At 43.9% G+C, this 10,299-nt stretch overlaps 1 pseudogene; it reads left to right on the top strand.

The window, feature by feature from the left end:
- Nucleotides 1–221: 221 nt before the first annotated feature.
- On the top strand, nt 222–1,165 carry LOC613660 (vesicle transport protein USE1-like; annotated as a pseudogene).
- The last annotated feature ends 9,134 nt before the right edge of the window (nt 1,166–10,299 follow it).

Raw genomic sequence — 10,299 nt, 5'->3', positions numbered from 1 at the left:
GGAACCAGAGATCAAATTGCCAACATCTGCTGGATCATGGAAAAAGCAAGAGAGTTCCAGAAAAGCATCTACTTCTGCTTTATTGACTATGCCAAAGCCTTTGACTGTATGCATCACAATAAACTGTGGAAAATTCTGAAAGAGATGGGAATACCAGACCACCTGACCTGCCTCTTGAGAAACCTGTATGCAGGTCAGGAAACAACAGTTAGAACTGGACATGGAACAACAGACTGCTTCCAAATAGGAGAAGGAGTTCGGCCTCACCCCTTGTTGGCTCTGATCTCTCTAAGCAGGATGTAGGGGTTGGGGGGAGGACTGGGCTAACACCCCCCACTTTTTGTCCCCAGTACGTGGGAGCTCTCGAGGACATGCTGCAGGCCCTGAAAGCACAGGCAAGGTGAGTGCAAGCAGCCACAAGTGGTTCAAAATTGAGTCTCCTACTGGAGACCAAGTTCCCGCTAAGAACCTCCCCTCAACTGGGCACAGTAGGCTTTCCTTTTCCTCTTCTCCCCTTCCAGCAAACCGGCTTCCGAGGTGCTCAATGAATATTCTCAGAAGGTAGATTTTCCGAAGGGAATGCTGCAGGCAGAGAAACTGACCTCCTCCTCAGAGAAGGCACTAGCCAACCAATTCCTGGCCCCTGGCCGAGTACCAACTACAGCCAGGGAACGGGTACCCGCTACGAAGACAGTGCACCTACAGTCATGGGCTCGGTACACCAGTGAGATGCGGAGTGAGCTGCTAGGCACAGACTCTAGTGAAGAGCCCGAACTGGATGTGAGGAAGAGAACTGGGGTGTCAGGGCCCACACCAAGGGATGAGAAGCAGTCAGCAGCCAAGCTAGACCTTGTCCTGCAGCGACACCAGAACCTCCAGGAGAAGCTGGCAGAGGAGATGCTCGGCCTGGCCCGGAGCCTCAAGACCAACACACTGGCTGCCCAGAGTGTCATCAAGAAGGACAACCAGACCCTGTCACACCACTCAAGATGGCCGACCAGAACCTGGAAAAGCTGAAGACGGAATCCGAGCGGCTGGAGCAGCACACACAGAAGTCGGTCAACTGGCTGCTCTGGGCCATGCTCATAGTCGTCTGCTTCATCTTCATCAGCATGATCCTCTTATCCGCATCATGCCCAAACTCAAATAAAGACTTGGCCTGGCCTGTGGAAAAAAAAAAAGGAAAAGGAGTTCGTCAAGGCTGTATATTGTCACCCTGCTTATTTAACTTATATGCAGAGTACATGATGAGAAATGCTGGGCTGGAAGAAGCACAAGCTGGAATAAAGATTGCTGGAAGAAATATCAATAACCTCAGATATGCAGATGACACCACCCTTATGGCAGAAAGTAAAGAGGAACTACAAAGCCTCTTGATGAAAGTGAAAGAGGAAAGTGAAAAAGTTGGCTTAAAGCTCAACATTCAGAAAACGAAGATCATGGCATCTGGTCCCATCACTTCATGGGAAATAGATGGGGAAACAGTGGAAACAGTGTCATACTTCATTTTTTGGGGCTCCAAAATCACTGCAGATGGTGACTACCGCCATGAAATTAAAAGACGCCTACTCCTTGGAAGGAAAGTTATGACCAACCTAGATAATGTATTCAAAAGCAGAGACATTACTTTGCCAACAAAGGTCTGTCTAGTCAAGGCTATGGTTTTTCCAGTGGTCATGTATGGATCTGAGAGTTGGACTGTGAAGAAAGCTGAGCACCGAAGAATTGATGCTTTTGAACTGTGGTGTTGGAGAAGACTCTTGAGAGTCCCTTGGACTGCAAAGAGATCCAACCAGTTCATTTTGAAGGAGCTCAGCCCTGGGATTTCTTTGGAAGGACTGAAGCTAAAGCTGAAACTCCAGTACTTTGGCCACCTCATGTGAAGAGTTGACTCATTGGAAAAGACCCTGATGCTGGGAGGGATTGGGGGCAGGAGGAGAAGGGGATGACAGAGGATGAGATGGTTGGATGGCATCACTGACTCGATGGACGTGAGTCTGAGTGAACTCCGGGAGTTGGTGATGTACAGGGAGGCCTGGTGTGCTGCGATTCATGGGTCGCAAAGAGTTGGACACGACTGAGTGACTGAACTGAACTGACAAGCAACAAAACATGTATTGAGTGATGTCCAGATTTCCACAGCTTTTCTCCTGGGGGCACTTTGCAGTCCACATCTGATGCTGGGCTGAGAGAACTCAAGCAGAAAGCACAGTGTTACTGGGTAGAGAATTCCATGGGCTGAGTTTGGGGCTCCCAAAAGTAGCAAGGATTTGAGGGGAGGAACCCACAAAAGAAGGGAGACACCCCAAATATCTACTTGTAAATTCTCTTAAGATTATGGCTAATCCCTGAATTGTGTATGTTGTTGTTTTTCAGTCCCTAAGTCATGTGCGACTCTGTGACCCCAGGAACTGCTGCACTCTAGGCTTTGCTGTCCTTCACTATCTCCCTGAGTTTGCTCAAACTCATGTCCATTGAGTCAGTGATGCCATCCAACCATCTCATCCTCTGTCACCTCCTTCTCCTCTTGCCTTCAATCTTTGCTAGGCTCAGGGTCTTTTCCAATGAGTTGGCTCTTCGCATTAGTTCAGTTCAGTTCATTTCAGTCACTCAGTCGTGTCCAACTCTTTGGGACCCCATGAATCACAGCACACCAGGCCTCCCTGTACATCACCAACTCCCAGAGTTCACTCAGACTCATGTCCATCGAGTCAGTGATGCCATCCAGCCATCTCATCCTCTGTCGTCCCCTTCTCCTCCTGCCCCCAATCCCTCCCAGCATCAGGGTCTTTTCCAATGAGTCAACTCTTTACATGAGGTGGCCAAAGTACTGGAGTTTCAGCTTTAGCATCAGTCCTTCCAAAGAAATCCCAGGGATGATCTCCTTCAGAATGGACTGGTTGGATCTCCTTGTAGTCCAAGGGACTCTCAAGAGTCTTCTCCAACACCACAGTTCAAAAGCATCAATTCTTCGGTGCTCAGCTTTCTTCACAGTCCAACTCTCAGATCCATACATGACCACTGGAAAAACCATAGCCTTGACTAGATGTACCTTTGTTGACAAAATAATGTCTCTGCTTTTGAAAATGCTATCTAGGTTGGTCATAACTTTCCTTTCAAGGAGTAAGTGTCTTTTAATTTCATGGCTGCAGTCACCATCTGCAGTGATTCAGGTGGCCAAAATAATTGTGTATAATAAGAGCAACTTCAAGATGCTAAGAAGAAAACAACTGAAAGTCTAGAAGAGCTGAGCAAAAAAACGTATTTCCTGCACACTACTGTTGGGGGAATAGAGTTCGAGTTTGAGTCCTACAAAATTAGAGGGCTTAGACATTAAGTAAAGGCTTTCTGGGAATATGTTGTAAAAAATGATCATACCAAACATCCCTAAGATCAAGGTGACAAGCCAGCAAACTGAACTGTCTATGAAACCAAATCAACATTCATAAGAGAAAGACAATGGAGGCAAGTCTCTATAATGCATTATGTAGATTGCTGTGTATATAACCAAAAACTACTGCACATTAATAAAAATGGGTAGAGGTAACCCATAATCAAGGGAAGAGAGCAACCAACAGAAACAATCTCTGAGATGTTAGAATTAGCAACTTTGTTAGATGTTAGAATTAAAACTTTGAAAAAGCTCTGGTAAATATGTGTAAGGACTTAAAGTAGAAAAATAATGTCATAATAATCTCAACAGAGAAATAAAAACTGTGAAAACAGTCAAATGAAAATTCTGAAATTTAGGGTGATCATATCTGAAATATTATTTTCAGTGGATGAATGTAAGAAGATATTGAAAAATAAAAAGTTAATGAACTTGCACAGAGTCATAACATTTCATTAGGTAAGAGCCTAAGCTCTGGAGCAAGGCTGTCTTGCTCAAATTCTGCCTCTGTCTTTTAAAAGCTGTGTGACCTTGGGAAAGTAACTTAACTACTCTGTGCCTGTTTCCTCTGCTTTAAAATGGTGATACAGCCTGAGGACTAATTGAGTTAACAATTGAGAATAAGTTGAATTAAAATTGTAAAGTGCTTAGCACAGTACCTTAATAAAAGCTAATTTTCCTTAAAAAAAAAAAAAAGTTAATGAACTTGAAGACATGTCAGTAGAAATGCACCCTGAGAGGAAGAGAGAAAAAGAATTGAAATGTGAGCAGAGCTTCAGAGACACGCAGGGCAGGATCGAGAGGTCTAGTATGACATAATTGGAGTCCCTATAGGCAAGGGGAGCAAGAATGGGGTGAAAAAAACCTTGAAGAAATAATGACTGAAATTTTCCACATTTGGTGAAAAAAATTAGCTCACAGATCTACAAGCTCAAAAAACTACTGATGTAAGAAGTAATAAGGATGAACCTCAAAAACACAATGTTAGGAGGAAAAATCCAGACCAAGAGGAATCCACACTATGAGTTTATTTGTATAAAGTTCTAGAACAGGCTGAAGTAATCTATGATGACAAAGAGAGCAATGTTTGCCTGTGGCCGGCGTGGGGGGTGGGGGGGTGGGGGGTGGGGTGGGGGGTGGGGGGTGGGGGGTGGGGGCGGTTGGGAGAATAACAGTAAAAATGAGGGAACTTTCTGTGTTAATGAAAATGTTCCATATCTTGGTTGTGGTAATGGTTACACAGGAGAATATATTTATCATTACTCCTCAAATTTTACATATGCTTACGGCCTTTGCATTTCACTCCTCAACAAAAAGGGAACTAATTTTTCTTAAATTCAGTTCTGTGCTAAATGTGTGAATACAGCCCATTCTGGTGTTAAAACCAGCATCGGTGATAACAAAGAGGAAATGTTACTTTGCTGTAACTTACTCCTTGATGAAAGGTTCCACATGGAACCTGGTATCTTACATCAAGATATACAACAGTTTCCTTCTGCTAAAAATTCCAAAAATAATGAAGAGTATTATTTCAAGCATCTCTGATTTTCCTAAATGAAATCAGCCCTGAATATTCATTGGAAGGACTGATGCTGTAGCTGAAGCTCCAATACTTTGGCCACCTGATGTGAAGAGAAGACTCATTAGAAAAGACCCTGATGCTGGGAAAGATTGAGAGCAGCAGGAGAAGGGGATGACAGAAGATGAGACGGTTGAATGGCAACACTGACTCAATGCGTTTGAGCAAACTCTGGGAGGTAGTAAAGGACAGAGAAGACTGGCGTTCTGCAGTCCATGGGACTGCAAAGAGTGGGAAACAATTGAGGGACTGGACAACAACTTGAGAATTTCTTAGTAGTATATATATAAAACAACTGAGCTATGGTGAATTCCCTGGCTCTCCAGAGGTTAGGACTCTGTGCTTTCACTGCCAAGGGTGTGGGGTCAATCCTCAGTCAGGGAAGTGAGATCCTGCAAGTTGTGTGGTATGGTGAAAAAAAAAAGCCCCCAGAAAACTGAAAAGGGAAATGGCAGCTGCGGTCCAGCCGGACACGGTGGCATCTTGAGTTGAAACTAAGTTGCTTCCCTTTGAAAGGACTGCATTTATATACATTAGGATCATAGTCTCTCCCTTTCCCAAGTGAGCCTGCTCTGTAAGTAACCTCTGATGTGTGTCTCTCAGTAATGCTGACCAACTGGAAACTGAATAAAATGCCTTCTCAAAATAGACAACTAAAGCCATATTCTAAAAATGACATACATCTGCCTTAGCACATGCAGAATTTTTAATAACTGCTTCTTCCAAACGGTCAAAGTTGAGTCCTGCCAGAGCTGAGGCAGAACAATTAAGCTTAAGAAGCTCCTGGTGCTTCAAGATGGCGGCTGCACCAACAGCTTCTCGTCACGACCCACGGACTTCTTCACGTCTTCTGCTTGTCTCTTCGTTTTCCACAATCAAGGACTTTGAAGTCTGAAGTTGTAGAATTAGAACATCTCTGTGTTATTAGAACCTACTGAGATCCAGACAGGACCCTGGCCACCTCCCTTAACTGATAGATGAAGATCAAGAGTCAGATGAACACCCATGAGGACCCAAGTTAGGTACCCTTGGATCTAGCCTGGTTCATCTAGTTACTATAGATTTACTTCGATTTCAGCCCAAGTCAGAGAAGGCAATGGCAACCCACTCCAGTACTCTTGCCTGGAAAATCCCATGGATGGCGGAGCCTGGTGGGCTGCAGTCCATGGGGTCGTACAGAGTCGGACACGACTGAAGCGAGTTAGTAGCAGCAGCAGCAGCTGCAGCAGCCCAAGTGGTCTCTTGGAACCCTGTGCTTCCAAGAGCAAGGGCTTCAAGGCATAAGGAAAGAGGGCTCATCCATGTACACTGTCAAGGTAGACCCCCATCCCCACTCTGAGGGTCTGAAACTAAGCTTTACTTACTGGATTACATCCCTATTTTGCCTCCAAATTCAGCCTGGGATCTTGGGCCAATTATAATTGAATGCAGGCAGATATGGAAGGGCAGAAAACACACAAATCAGAACCACAATAATACTTTTGGGGGAGGTCTTCCTTCTTCTCATTTCTAAATAAAGATAGGAAGCATTTACCTGCAAGGGCAAGGTGATGTGACAAATCCTTATACTTTTGCAGCTTTCTATCCTCTCATAACTTCTATTACAGCATTTCCCATTTTATACTTTCCTGTATCAGCACAAATTCTTGCTAGAGACTGTCAAGTGAGATTATCTTATTCTGGAATCAAGACTAATGCTCAAAGCAGAGAACAAACAAACAAACAAAAACCCACTAAGCACTTCACATTCTAAATAGACTCCAGCCCCTGTAGAATGGGCTCCTCACAGCCCCAGGGGGATTACTGAAAAGGCAAAAGTCCAAATAGCCCAAACCAAGAGGCATTCTCACTTCCAACAATGTAAAGGGAAGCCCAGGGAGAAGAAAGTCATCCACTCCATAGGGTGTGCAGTGCCTGTTGAGAATGGTGATTTTCCCTCCCTTCCCTGCTGAAGATGGAAAGGAAATGCATCTATTTCACAGAGAAGGGGGCAGCAGAGGATGAGATAGTTGGATGGCATCACTGACTCAATGGACTCAATGAGTTTGAGCAAGCTGTGGGAGACAGTGAAGGACAGAGGAGCATAGCATGCTACAGTCCTTGGGGTCACAAAGAGTCAGAAATGACTTTGCAACTGAACAACAGCAACCCCAAACTAAGAGAGCTCCAAGAGAACTTAATAAGGAAACCTGTAACAAAGGAAAACTGACATCTCCCTCCTCAACTAGGAGCCTACTGAGCTGAAGCCCTGCCCCACTCATTCCCTTTGGTATTTCATATTTCAATGGTTTTTCTTTTATAGAAAATATGCATAATAAAATATACATAACATAGCACTTACCACCTTCACCATTTTAAAGTACAGTTCTGTGCCATTAAATAACATTCAAACAGCTCTGCAAACCATTACCAACAGCAGTCCTCAGTCATATTGACAGGCATGTACTGGTTTCTAGATCACCCAGGTAATGTCACTCACATTGCAAGAGAGATGTGGGGAGAGGGTTCTGGGAATCTAGGAACTGAATGTCCTTGACAGCCCCTCCACTCTGCTGGAAGGAGAAAAGTGCCTGTCATAAGCACTCTCAGATTTGGCAGAGAACTTGAACCAAAAAAAGAGACTGATGCTGAATTCTGGTCTTTTGAAGGCAGGAGGCTGGTTATCTGCCTTGGGAAGGCCTGAAAACTGTGGGACAGAGGGTCTGAGGGGCAAAATGCCAGAAAATCAGCATGTTGAGAATTAGTGTTCTTAAGAAAGAACACCTGGGGAGTTGTTGGGTAGTTCCATGCAAAGGAACATGGAAGGACAGGGATGAGTGGAAGGACAGAGCCACAAAGCCTCTCAGGCAGCCAGCAGGGTAAGAAAATGGTGATCCCAGCCCATGGAAGGTTCACTCAAATTATGAGACATGACTTCTCCTTAAAGGGATCTCCTCAGGGACAGAGGCACCAGGTGAAACCTGCATGGAAACCACATCAGTAAAGTCCACTGCTGCTGCTGCTGCTGCTGCGTCACATCAGTTGTGTCTGACTCTGTGTGACCCCATAGATGGCAGCCCACCAGGCTCCCCCGTCCCTGTGATTCTCCAGGCAAGAACACTGGAGTGGGTTGCCATTTCCTTCTCCAACGCATGAAAGTGAAAAGTGAAAGGGAAGTCGCTCAGTCGTGTCTGACTTTTAGCGACCCCATGGACTGCAGCCCACCAGGCTCCTCTGTCCATGGGATTTTCCAGGCAAGAGTACTGGAGTGGGGTGCCACTGCCTTCTCCAATAGCATCAGACTAAATAGGATTGACCACTGTTTCTCCAATCTTCTCCCTACTCTAAATACTAAAGCTAGTAGGACTGAACAGAAATATAAAGAGCAGGTGCTCCCAAGCCAGACAACAACATCTTTCTTGGGCTGACTTGAAATGAAGATATGAGTCATGGGGACCAGTGGATACAGCTGGGAATTCAGAGTCAGACACTGATGTCTGTGGTCAACTGATTTTGAAAAGGGTGCTAAGATGGTACAATGCGGAGAGCCCTTTGGGTCCAGCTTTTCTTTTATTTATGTATTAAAATTTATATTTTCAGTACATTAAATTTACTCATAAAAGCATTCTAAAAATGTAATTTTTTTCCTTTTTAACAAAATATAATAAAATATAAAACCCCCCAAAACAGAATACTTGACATTTATAATTCAAAATTAAATTAGCAGAATATTAAATATTTACAAAGCTGTATTGACTATGCCAAAGCCCTTGACTGTGTGGATCACAATAAACTGTGGAAAATTCTGAGAGATGGGAATACCAGACCACCTGATCTGCCTCTTGAGAAATTTGTTTGCAGGTCAGAAAGCAACATTTAGAACTGGACATGGAACAACAGACTGGTTCCAAATAGGAAAAGGAGTTTGTCAAGGCTGTATATTGTCACCCTGCTTATTTAACTTCTATGCAGAGTACATCATGAGAAACGCTGGGCTGGAAGAAGCACAAGCTGGAATCAAGACTGCCGGGAGAAATATCAGTAACCTCAGATATGCATATGACACCACCCTGATGGCAGAAAGTAAAGAGGAACTCAAAAGCCTCTTGATGAAAGTGAAAGTGGAGAGTGACAAAGTTGGCTTAAAGCTCAACATTCAGAAAACAAAGATCATGGCATCTGGTCCCATCACTTCATGGAAAATAGATGGGGAAACAGTGTCAGACTTTATTTTTCTGGGCTCCAAAATCACTGCAGATGGTGACTGCAGCCATGAAATTAAAAGACGCTTACTCCTTGGAAGAAAAGTTATGACCAATGTAGATAGCATATTGAAAAGCAGAGACATTACCTTGCCAACAAAGGTCCGTCTAGTCAAGGCTATGGTTTTTCCAGTGGTCATGTATGGATCTGAGAGTTGGACTGTGAAGAAGGCTGAGCACCGAAGAATTGATGCTTTTGAAGTGTGGTGTTGGAGAAGACTCTTGAGAGTCCCTTGGACTGCAAGGAGATCCAACCAGTCCATTCTGAAGGAGATCAGCCCTGGGATTTCTTTGAAAGGAATGATGCTAAAGCTGAAACTCCAATACTTTGGCCACCTCATGCGAAGAGTTGACTCATTGGAAAAGACTCTGATGCTGGGAGGGATTGGGGGCAAGAGGAGAAGGGGACGACAGAGGATGAGATGGCTGGATGGCATCACTGACTCGATGGACGTGAATCTGAGTGAACTCCGGGAGTTGGTGATGGACAGGGTTGCCTGGCATGCTGTGATTCATGGGGTCGCAAAGAGTCGGACATGACTGAGCGACTGATCTGATCTGATCTAATCTCTTAAAAATATTTATGAAGTTACATGCAGTTTTTTAGACTTGACATAAAAGAATAGCTCAAAAAAATGGGAGAATTTTTCCTTCTCCTAAATGAAAATGTGTCCAATAGAAGCTATGAGGATTTTTGAGTACACAAGGCCTTTTATTTATTTTTTAGTTTTTTTTTTTTTTAATATAAATTTATTTATTTTAATTGGAGGCTAATTACTTTACAATATTGTATTGGTTTTGCCATATATCAACCTGAATATTTATTTTTTAAAATTTATTTTATTTATTTATTTTTGGCTGTGCTGGGTCTTCATTGCTGTGCAAGGGCTTTCTCTAGTTGTGGCGAGTGGGGGATACCCTCTAGCTGCAGTGTGAGGACTTTTCATTTCATTCTATGCTTATTGCAGAGCATAGACTGTAGAGCTCAGGCTTCAACAGTTGTGGTGAGTGGGCTCAGTAGTTCTAATGCACAGGCTTATTTGCCCAAGACATATAGACTCTTCCCAGAGCAGGGATCGAACTCTTGT

This window comes from Bos taurus, chromosome 16, assembly GCF_002263795.3.
Source record: "Bos taurus isolate L1 Dominette 01449 registration number 42190680 breed Hereford chromosome 16, ARS-UCD2.0, whole genome shotgun sequence".
Taxonomy (NCBI): Eukaryota; Metazoa; Chordata; class Mammalia; order Artiodactyla; family Bovidae; genus Bos; species Bos taurus.
Note: the sequence above shows the minus strand (reverse complement) of the source record. Positions and strands in the feature narration are given on the sequence as shown.